The following is a 10,866-nucleotide window of genomic DNA, read 5'->3' as shown; positions in this document are numbered from 1 at the left end:
CCTGTCCATTAAGATAGATAAATATTAGATGGACAGATGATAGAAGATAGATGGATGTTGAGTATTTGCTCTATGCCAGACCTTGTGCCGAGCTCTGGGAACAGAACAAAGAATAAGAGACATGCATAAATGGGGTTTACAGCCTATTAAGCCATTTACTGGAATGTGTCCTTAAAAAATTCGCTTTCCAATAGCTGTAGCTGTTGTTTAGTTGGGCAAAACAGTGAGGGTTCTCTTTTTCTTATCCTTACGCTTGCAGCTGTGTAATTAAGAAAAGATTATAATATTAGTAATGATAGGTAACACTTCCAGAGCGTATTATGTTCCAGGCACTGTCCTAAGGTCTTTATATATAATAATCCATTTAATCTCCACAGTCCTGAGGTGGGTATTGTTATTATCCTTATTTTAGAGATGAGAAAACGGAGGCACCAATTTTGGCCCATTTTACTTTCTTGTAGTGATTGTGGTGGGTCGACATTTTAATGGGAAATAGGAAGCAAAGACCATGAATACAGACAGTTCTTCACAGAAGCTTGGCTGTGAAGGAAGGAAATAACATATTACACAGAAAAATATATACAGGATAAAGGAAGAGTCATTTAAGGAGGCAAAGCCTGGTTCAAGTTTAAATGCTGATAGGAAAGAGCTGGTAGAGACTTAAAGGTTAAAGACACCATCTGAGAAAGGATACTTGATGGAGCTGGACTGGAAGAGGAAAGAGGGTGCTGGGTGTAGATATCAGCTCTAGATGGGGGAGGGCATCTCTTCAACGTGAGCAGGGGCAAGGAGTCAAGAATGAGTGCAGACTATTCACAGTAGCCAAGACACGGAAGCAACCTAAATGTCCATCAACAGGTGAGTGGATCAAGAAGATGTGGTACACACACACACACACAATGGAATACTACTCAGCCATAAAAAAGAATGAAATAACGCCATTTGCAGCAACATGGATGGACCTAGAGGTTATCACACTAAGAGAAGTAAGTCAGACAGAGAAAGACAAATATCGCATGATATCACTTATATGTGGAATCTAAAACATGACACAAATGAACCTATTTATGAAACAGAAACAGACTCACAGATATAGAGGACAGACTTGTGGTTGCCAGGAGGGAGGGCGGTGGGGGAGGGATGGGTTGGGAGTTTGGGGTTAGCAGATGCAAACTATTATATATAGAATGGATGGACAACAAGGTCCTACTGTATAGCACAGGGAGCTATATTCAATATCCTGTGATAAACCATAAGGGAAAAGAATACAAAAAAGAATGTCTATGTGTGTATAACTGATCGCTTTGCTATATGGCAGAAATTAACACAACATTGTAAATCAACGATACTTCAATTTTTAAAAAAGGGGTGCAAATGCCAGATACAGTTTGGGATGGGGAGCTCAAAGAGGTTGAGGAAGTTCTAGTCTGAGGACTTATGCTTTTTCTCTGAAGTAAAAAGCAAGGTAGTAGAAATGTAAGATTTGAGTTTAAATTCCTCTGGTGAAAACTAAAGTGAGCATCCGAGTCAAATCCCTAAACAAATGTTACCCACCTATGCACTCTGCTAAACCTTCCTCAGAAAACCATTCTTGGTCCACTTGAGTACACGGAGCAGTGGGTGAGAGACCTAACTACTACCCTAGACTATGGCAGTAATCGTTCTAACTAGGGAAATTGTCCTGTAATTGTCTATAATCACATTTAATATTCAACATACATTAGTACTATTCTTTCATTGCACAGAGCTCTTCCCTGAGTTACAATGTTCTTGAATTCCAAGGTGAATTTTCTGAACTCACCATGGATTTTGATGTCAAAATTTTGAACCCGGTTCTGTCACTTATTACCATCATTTAAGTTACTTGCCCTTCTGGGCCTTAGTTAGAGCTGTGATGACTAAGGGAAACTGTGTACTAGCGCAGCACCTGACACAAAATATCGATTCCCTTCCTACCTCCCTACCTTTCTTAGATCAGCGCTTAACAGAGCACCAAAGATATAATAAATACTCAGTAGATAGCTCCTGTTCACCGTGATGGTAGTGATTAGGGCCAGATTAAGAGATGAACCTGTATGGCAGTAGTTCAGAGTGGCACATGATAAAGAGTGCAAAAACTTCTCTAGGCACTAAATTGCCGCAGAAATATGATATGGAAAAACTCTTGTTTTTTGGCCGTGCCGTGAGGCTTGTGGGATCTTTGTTCCCTGACCAGGGATTGAACCAAAATTTGCTTCCTCTGCCTCTCCCCATCCACTCCCACCCATACACGCAGGATTATGAATCTCTAAAAATAGACCGAGAATTTTTTTGAATACAGTTTTTTTTTTTTTTTTGGTCGCACCACGTGGCTTGGGAGATCTTAGTTCCCTGATCAAGGATTGAACCCCTGCCGTGGAAGTGCCGAGCCCTAACCACCGGACCGCCAGGGACTTCCCTAGACAAATATTTTTAATATGCCAAATTATATTATTTGCTCCCCCAACCAAGTCCATAAATCTTAATCCAATTTGGATGGTATTGATGATGGTGATGACTTGAGCTATTACCCCTTTTGTACTGGGGTCCTGGATTTCCTATCTTAGACAAGTGAAGTCTGTTTATTTTTTTAATTCTACAGGATGTCAAAGTCATTTGTAGAGTGACCAGAGCAGAGTCAAGTTTATGCCCATTCTAAAAGATTTGGGCTCCCTAAGCTGAAGTTTCCTCTCCTGTAATGCAGCCCATTCCATGTGCGGGTGTGACCTCACCCTTCTCCCATTGCCCTGTGGCTACTAGGGCTCTGGGAAGCAGTGCAAGAAAATGCTGGTATTCTGCCTGCTGCTGTTACTGTGAGTCATAAAATCTTCCGTCTCGGACTTGGACTTTTGTGTGGTCTGTCAGCATCCATGAAACTCTGGTAGGCTGACTTGTTAGCTTGCAGGAAGAGTAAACTCACAAGCTCTTTATAGGTCTTGACAACCCACACTAAACAATCTGTAACAGGATAAATTAACGGTTTTGAGTGAGCAGAGCAGAAGCTCCGAGAAGCGGGAATATAATCGTCATTGAGAATGGCAGGAAGACTGTTTCAAAATGGTGGGAAAGTGTAGCCGATATCGATGTATATGTCTCTCATTCTGACTTAAAGATGTTTCATGCCTTGTTAAACTTTCTTGATAAAGTTTTGAATCTAACTTCTAGGATTTGAGAACTACCAATTTAGACCTGGCAATATGAATCCCCACTTCAAGTTCTAAGAGGCAAGAATATGGAACTAGTATCATTGGCTGTTAATATCAAGATGACAAGCTGTTTTGTGGAATGAAAAAGCTTCATGCAAAGATATATATTTTTCTGGGTGGACAAGAGCCTACTGTATAGCACAGGGAACTAAATTCAATGTCCTGCGATAAACCATAATGGAAAAGAATATAAAAAAGTATGTATATATGTATAACTGAGTCACTTTGCTGTACAGCAGAAAGCAACACAACATTGTAAATCAACTATACTTCAATTAAAAAAAGATACAGAAATTTTTCACCCATCTATTCTTTGAAAAACCTAGGGAATATCATGTACGTATGAAATATTTCTTATAGGTAATACTGAAGTTGCTCACTGTATAAATCAGGATGTTTTCTCTTTTAAAAAAGTGTTTGGGGCTTCCCTGGTGGCGCAGTGGTTAAGAATCCGCCTGCCAATGCAGGGGACACGGGTTCGAGCTCTGGGCCAGGGAGATCCCACATGCCGCGGAGCAACTAAGCCTGTGCACCACAGCTACTGAGCCTGCGCTCTAGAGCCCATGAGCCACAACTACTGAGCCCGCGTGCCGCAACTACTGAGCCCGCGCACCTAGAGCCCGTGCTCTGCAACAAGAGAAGCCACCACAGTGAGAAGCCCGCGCACCGCATCGAAGAATAGCCCCTGCTCGCCGCAACTAGAGAAAGCCCCCGCGCAGCAACGAAGACCCAACACAGCCAAAAATAATAAATGAAATAAATAAATAAATGGAAAAAAGTGTTCAAGGCACTCTCATAAATTTCTGGTAGAAATGCAAACATGTACAGTCTTTTGGGGGGTGGAATTTGGCAGTATCTAACAAAACTATACATTTATTAACTTTTTGACACAGCAATCTTACTTCTAGGAATTTATCCTAAAATCATACCTTCAATTCCAGTCCTAGGTATATACCCATGAAATCCATTTTAAAAGATTTTTTTTTTGGCCGTGCCACTCAGCTTGTGGGATCTAGCTCCCTGACCAGGGATTGAACCCGCACCATGGCAGTGACAGCACCAAGTCCTAACCACTGGACCACCGGGGAATTCCGGATGATGGATTTTAAGTATCCATATTTAAAATCTATTTAGGGAATTCCCCGGCGGTCCAGTGGTTAGGAATCCATGTTCTCACTGCCGTGGCCTGGGCTCCATCCCTGATGGGGGAACTAAGGTCCCACAAGCTGAGCGGCACAGCCAAAAATAAATAAATAAAATAAAATCCGTAATCAACTCTGCTCTTCCTATAGGATCCTGGATATGCCTCCAACTTCCATGAGATGGTAGTGTCCATTCCTTCTCTGCGAAGTGAGGGATCTGGACTAGATGATAGCTCCCATTTATTGAAAGTCAACTGTGTCCCAGACACTCTGCTTACTGTGGTATGTGTATCATTTCCAACCCTTCTCTGCAAGGTATTTATTACACCCTGATTTTATAGGTGAGGATTTTGAGGTGCCAAGAGGTTTAGCAAGCACACAGTCCTCCAGCCAGTAAGAATCCAAGTCTCCCTGACTGTAAACCCTGTGGTCTTCCTAACACATTAAGTTCCTTCCAGAAGATGCAAAGGGTCTAAGTCCTTTTACAACTCTAGATTCTGTGATTCTTTGTTAAGAAGCAAGAAGGTGAGAATTGACATACCTGCTAAGGTGCTAATAATTCATGACCTAAATGTTCATTCCCTTTTTCTATTGGAATTAAACAACAGCTGGTATCACATTCCCTTACCCTATAGTCATTTTCAGCTCAACCTGTTTTTTATGTTCCTTGGTGTTAGTTAATGGTACTTTTCGGTTTGTGAGCAGGTATCTTTCGGCTCCTGCAAAGCCCTGCTCTTGTTTCATTTATTTGTTTATTCCCTTTTAGCCCCATTTCGTACTCCCTGGTTCATCCCTGCATGGACAATTATTCTCGTGTGTTTTCTATGTGTCTCTCATTTTGTAGGTTCTTTGTGAAATAAGAAGTTTTTTTTGAATGTGTATGTATTTGTAATTTACATAAATAACTATGTGCTGGCTGGTGTCTTTTTTTTTTTTTTTTTTTCGGTATGCGGGCCTGTCACTGCTGTGGCCTCTCCCATTGAGGAGCACAGGCTCCGGACGCACAGGCTCAGCGGCCATGGCTCACGGGCCCAGCCGCTCCGCGGCATGTGCCTGGCTGGTGTCTTTGACTCTCAAATCCATTTCTTGTTCTTTCCGTGCTCTGCTTGGTATCACAGGGCAGTGCAGGGTGGTGTGACGTGGGGAGGTAGGGGTGGACTGACATCGGCAAGCAGCATTGCCAGGTTCCCTGGTCAGCCTCTGGCCGAGGTTAGCTAGTGGGGGGCACAGCAGGAGCTCTGAGGATGGGCGAAGGGAGAATAGGGTGCATGCTCCTCTGTCTCTCTTTTTTAGGATCTCCTGCAGCAGCTGTGTTTCCCCATAGCTCCAGCTCCCCCTGCCACGGGTCCAGCTTCTGCCCAATGACCTCAGCCCCTGGACTCAGGTCACATCATTTCATCCCCTTGTCCCTCCAACCTTGGATGGTGGTGATGACTTCCTGCTGTTGTGAACACCTAGGCTGCCTCACCTGTCCCTTGGTGGTTTCTCAAATATTTCATCACCTGTGTAACCAATTCCCCATATTAAATTCCCTGTCTGTTTTAAAATGCTTAAAATGTTTTCTGCTTTCCTGGTTAAATCCCCAGCTAATATATTTGGTTTTCCCCTTTTTTTGTGCAACACCATATTTTAAGGTCTGTGTCTGTTCTTAGTTGCATATGTAGCTCTCTAACTGCTGAATAGTGAACTACCGTGTATCCACCACATTTTATTTATCCGTGTCCTCCGTAACAAGTGTCTCCAACTCCTGCCCCCCCGCCCCACGGCACTTTGATGAACATTCTCATACATATGTTCCTTCGTGGATCTTTTCTGAGAATTATTCTGCAATATATACACTGGAATGGGATGGCTGGGTCATAAAGTAAACACATGTTTAACTTGACTAAGTTCTACCAGGTTGGTCAACAAAAGTTACTCTTTCCTCGTATCCCCAACACTTGGCATCATCCAACTTTCCCATTTTTGCCTTATTTAATTTCATAATAATACTACTATTAGATAACAGCACTAACTAGCATTTGTTGAGTGCTTTACTATATGCCATCCACTTTACATAGTTTCATCATTTGGTCTTTATCTCACTTCTGTGAGTAGGTGTCAGATGAATGAACAAAGGATCAGAGAGGTTAAGCAACTTGCCCAAGGTCACAGAGCTTAGAAGTTGCGGAGCTGGATTACAAATCCAGGCAGATCGGTTCCAGAGCTCATGACTCTGACTGTTACAGCATATTGATCTTAGATAGGTGGTGATGTCCCATTTTATAGATGAAGAAACTGAGACTGGAGAGAGGAAATAAATTACACAATGAAGTTCACATGGCTGGGAAGAGTTAGAGATTATTTTGACCTTGGGTCTGACCCAAAGCCAGTGCTCTTGACTTCACACAGCGCTGCCTAATAGATTCTACGTCCGGGAGAACAGAGAACCAACTCAGCGAGCTTGTGACTACGCATGGGGCTTCTGAATTCTCTGGATCATGCTGACAGATAATAGGTTATCAAAATGACCTACAGAAATAAAATTGCACTAAACTTAATTTAATTACTTAGGAGGTGAAACGGTTGAGGTTAGCATCCCCATTAGAATAAGAGTTTTAGGAATTTGGGCATCTAAAACCTGAGATACTAGAATTTGCCAATTGCCAATCTTCATTTCCCAATGAAAAGACCACGAGAAACCAAAGCCACAATGAGATGCCTCTTCACACCCACCAGAATGGCTAGAATTTTTAAAAAGGAAAATAACAAGCGTTGGTGAGGGTCTGGAGAAGTTAGAACCTTTGTATGTTGTTAGTTAGAATGTAAAATGGCTCAGCCCCTGTGGAAAAGTCTGGCCGTTTGTCAAAATCTCAAACATAGAGTTACCATCTGGCCCAGCACTTCCACTCCTAGGTTTATACCCAAGAGAAATGAAAACCCATACTCACACAAACACTTGTCCACTCCTGTTCATAGCAGCATTTTTCATAAGAGCCATAAAGTGGAAACCACCCAAATACCCACCAGCTGATGAATGAATACCTAACATGTGGTATAGTCATACAATAGAATATTAGTTGGCAATAAAAAGAAATAAAATACTGACTCATGTTACATCTGTATGAACCTTGAAAACATGATGTTAAGTGAAAGAAGCCAGTCACAAAGGATGACATACTGCATGATTCCATTTATAAGAAATGTCCAGAATAGGTGAATGTAGAGACAGGAAGTAGGTTAGCGGTTGCCAAGGGCTGGAGGGTGTGGGAGAGTTGAGGGGCGATGGCTGATGGGTACAGGATTTCCTTCTGGGGTAATGGAAATGTTCAGAAATTGATTGTGTGACGGATACATAATTCTTAAATATGCTAAAAGCCATCTAATTATACACTATATGATATATGAATTATATTTCAGGAAGGTGTTTAAAAAAAGGCTATGAGATGGTGACTTTACAGAAATGGGAGTTGGGAATAGACTAGGATGACATGATCCTCTTTTTTTTTTTTAAAGTAACATTTTAATTACTTTGACACACAATTATATACACTTCAGCTCATACCAGAAGAAATTTGTATTTCTCAGGGACAGATTTTTTACTCACGGGTATGTATTTTCTGGGTTCTATGGGATGGGGCTTCCAATTCCCTTTTCCTTTTTATTTATATTTATAGACATATAAGAGTTGTTATAATAAAAGCCTATGATATAGGTGAGGATGGAAATAGTCGATAGAATTTCCCCACCTTTGTGAGGTAAAAAAAACTCAAAAGAAGATGTAAGATCCAGACTGAATTTGAATAATCATTTTAGTGCAGCAGCTTTCAGAGACCTTGGGCTGAGGAGCCCTTTACACTCTTAAAAATTAAGGACCCCGAAGAGCTCTTGTTTAGGTGAATTATATCATTGATATGTACTGTATTACAAATTAAATTGAAAAAAGTTTTGAATATATACTTATTCAACCCATTACATGTCAATGTCTTTTATTTTATTTTATATTTTATATTGTAAAGTTTTTATTTTTATTTATTTGGCTGCGACAGGTCCCAGTTGTGGCACACGGGCTCTTCATTGCAGGCTTCTCTCTAGTTGTGGCACGTGGGCTCTAGAGTGCAGGCTCAGTAGTTACGGCACTCGGGCTTAATTGTCCTGCAGCACGTGGGATCTTAGTTCCCCGACCAGGGATGGAACCCACATTCCCTGCATCGGAAGGCGGATTCTTCACCACTGGACCACCAGGGAAGTCCCTCAATGTATTTCATTTAAAAAAAACTATTTTCTGAAATAAAAAATTAGTGAGAGGAGTAGCATCGGTCCACATTTTGCAAACTCTCTGTGACAGAATCTCATACCTGCTTCTGAATTCAATCTGTTGTGATGTGAGCACAGTGCAAATGTCAGCACCACGGAAAAGGAAAATGGCATCTTAGTTCTTTTGTGAAATAGTTTAGATCTCGTGAACCCCTGAAAGGTCTTGGGGTTCCCTGGGGCTCTTAGATCATACTGTGGGAACCGGGGGTTTAGTGCTCACTAAATTCCTGATAGCAGCTCCTTTGACTAGGTTCCACATTTCATTTTAATAAGATCATCATTTAATAATTACATCTCAAAATATGTGCACAGATGCCCGGGTATATGTACAAAGATTAAGTAATGAAGCTTCTGCCTCAAAACTAAACATTTACTTTCGCTCTGTGAAAACATGGAAACCATTTTGATCATGGAGGAGGAATGGCTAGCAGAAAAAGAAAATCCTGCTGAATGACCTGATGGTTTGCAGTCAACTACTCCACATGTAGAGCACACTGCATTTCTACTCAACTTTGGACATGCTTTCTAGTAGAAGCCCAGAGGCTAGAACCAATGGTTTTCAGTCCTTGTGTGACAGATTGAAAATACAGCAGGAAAGAAGCAGATTTCAGTCCGGGCTAGTTCAGATGTTAGTAATATAGGAGAAAACAGAGGAAACCCTTGTTCCGGTAATTCCTGGGACACGACAACAGGGTTTAAATGAATCCGTATCCCTGTAACACGCGATATGCCACGTCCAGACCCTGGGTACTAAGCAAAGTGAACTTTGAATACATGAATATGGAAAATGGTCTTATAAAGTCACTGAGAATGAGCTATATCAAATTCATCATATGAATAAGAAAATAAGGGAGTACACTTTGTTCTAAAAAAAAAACATATTAAAAGAGAGATGACCTGGTACTTTCTATCCAAAACGTATACACCTGTTGGGGAAATACACCTTCTAGTAGGGAAATGGTGGAAAGCATTTGGGAAATCAGAAATGAGGAAGGGGGTGCAGGAGGTGTGTTGCAGGGAGACCACCAGACCACATGGAGAAAATGAGTCATGTGTTCCCCAAATGAGATGCAAAACCAGCACAAGAAACACAAAGAGGATTGAATTGTCTGTTCGTTGATGAAAAGTCTCATTCTGTTGAAAGTGGAGCATCAGATATGTCCTCAACTTTCTTGGTTAGAAATTAAACTGTTAACATTTATTTATTTATTTATTTGATGTTTGTTTGTTTAGTTTGCTCAGGCTGCACAGCCTGCAGGATCTTTGTTCTCTGACCAGGGATCCAACCCAGACTCCAGCAGTGAAAGCGCCAAGTCCTAACCACTGAACCAGCAGGAAAGTCCCAAACTGCTCAAATTGAAACGTTAGATGAGAGTAACTGCTACACAAAGCTTAGTCTTGACCACGTGGGAGGGATGTAGTGGAAAATGACCACACTATCTTAGAGGAAACGCTGGGTCCAGTCAGATATGTCCTGAATCTAAGAATAGTAGAATTTTAGAGGAGGGAAAAAAAGCTATAACCCTGTGGTTTAAAAAGAGAATTTTAATTTAAAAGAGAATAAGACCAAAGGAAGATGTCTTCAAAAATAAGTCCCTTAGGTCGTGGAATTGTCATAGACATAACACTTTTTTTTTTTTTTTGCGGCACGCGGGCCTCTCACTGCTGTGGCCTCTCCCTTTGCGGAGCATAGACTCCGGACACGCAGGCTCAGCGACCATGGCTCACGGGCCCAGCCACTCCGCGGCATGTGGGATCTTCCCGGACCGGGGCACGAACCCGTGTCCCCTGCATCTGCAGGCGGACTCTCAACCACTACGCCACCAGGGGAGCCCAGACGTAACACATTTTGATTAGACCAAGCATTTACTAGTTTGTGAATAAAGTAGAGAAATAAAATCTGACTGATAAAACAGCTTTTGTCAAATCTTTATCTCTGGGAGGCTGAAAGGAGTATGATCAGTACCCCTAGACCTATTAATACCCTTGTAAGAATCTGTCCTCGAAAATACCAGCTAAGGTATATTTGCAAGGATAAATACTAGAGCTTTGCTTGTAATAGAGAAAAGTAAAATAATACAAATGTCTGTAAATAGGTTGTTAATTTAATAAATTATGGTGATTCACTCATAGTGGAAGGTAGCCCTATATACAGATATGAAAAAGATATGAACACAATATTGTTCAGTAGGACAGCAAGAGGC

This window comes from Globicephala melas, chromosome 9 (genome assembly GCF_963455315.2).
Source record: "Globicephala melas chromosome 9, mGloMel1.2, whole genome shotgun sequence".
Classification (NCBI taxonomy): Eukaryota; Metazoa; Chordata; class Mammalia; order Artiodactyla; family Delphinidae; genus Globicephala; species Globicephala melas.
This window is presented reverse-complemented; position numbering follows the sequence as displayed.